Source organism: Rhopilema esculentum, chromosome 21 (genome assembly GCF_057945365.1).
Source record: "Rhopilema esculentum isolate cy_ngs chromosome 21, ASM5794536v1, whole genome shotgun sequence".
Classification (NCBI taxonomy): Eukaryota; Metazoa; Cnidaria; class Scyphozoa; order Rhizostomeae; family Rhizostomatidae; genus Rhopilema; species Rhopilema esculentum.
The window spans coordinates 5,266,418-5,267,320 of NC_142835.1; positions in this window are offsets into that span (position 1 = coordinate 5,266,418).

Below are 903 nucleotides of genomic sequence, written 5' to 3' on the forward strand. Positions count from 1 at the left end.
TGGATTGTCGGCATTCAGAAGTAGCGAAATGTGAAGGTCACATTTTCTTGTACATCTTATAATTTGCATTGATCGTCAGAAGCAGGAAACGCCTACATATTTAAACATATATCTTAAAATACCGTAAATCCTCGAATTACCCCCCCCCCCCCCTCGAAAAAGCCCCCCCTCGAATAAGCCCCACTCTAGAACTACAAATTTTCAATAAGCCCCCCCTCGAATAAGCCCCCACTGCTATCATAAATTCTCAAATTGGATCCCTCAATTTGATGATTTTTGCCATCTGAGGTCGCCTATGGCGCTTTATTAAATTACCACAACAAATTCATACTTTTGGTAGTAATTGATTAAAGCTCATGAAGAAGTTTCTACTAAAATACATGAGGTCTTTTAATAATGTCTTCTTAATGTCAACAATGATTCTATAGGCTCCCCCCCTCGTATATGCCCCCCCTCGAATAAGCCCCCATCCAAAAAATATCAAAACTAAATAAGGGCTAATTCGAGGATTTACGGTAACTGCGTTTTTTCATAACATTTTTCAGGTATTGAAAAGTTGTATGAAGCTACAGCCGTGGATGCATGCCAATTTTCATTATTTAGCTGGAGTTTTGGTATTTCTTGAAATCCAACCAACTGTATTGCGCTGATGTATGTTTTATTCTTAGAGATGAAGTATTTACGCAAAGACCTTTCGTACAAGGTATAAACTGGTAGATTGGCTTACTGATTGGCCTCGGTTCCCCATTCCCTGTTTTGGTAAAAGTCAATTAAATGCCTAGTGTATTCCACCTTTCAAACCACCAGCGAAATTGTAGTGATAAAATCCAAGCCTTTGTTCCCGCTACGCTTCACTGCTCGTAAATACCGCTGTGTTTATTTAGAAAAGCCTAGTTGGTTTCG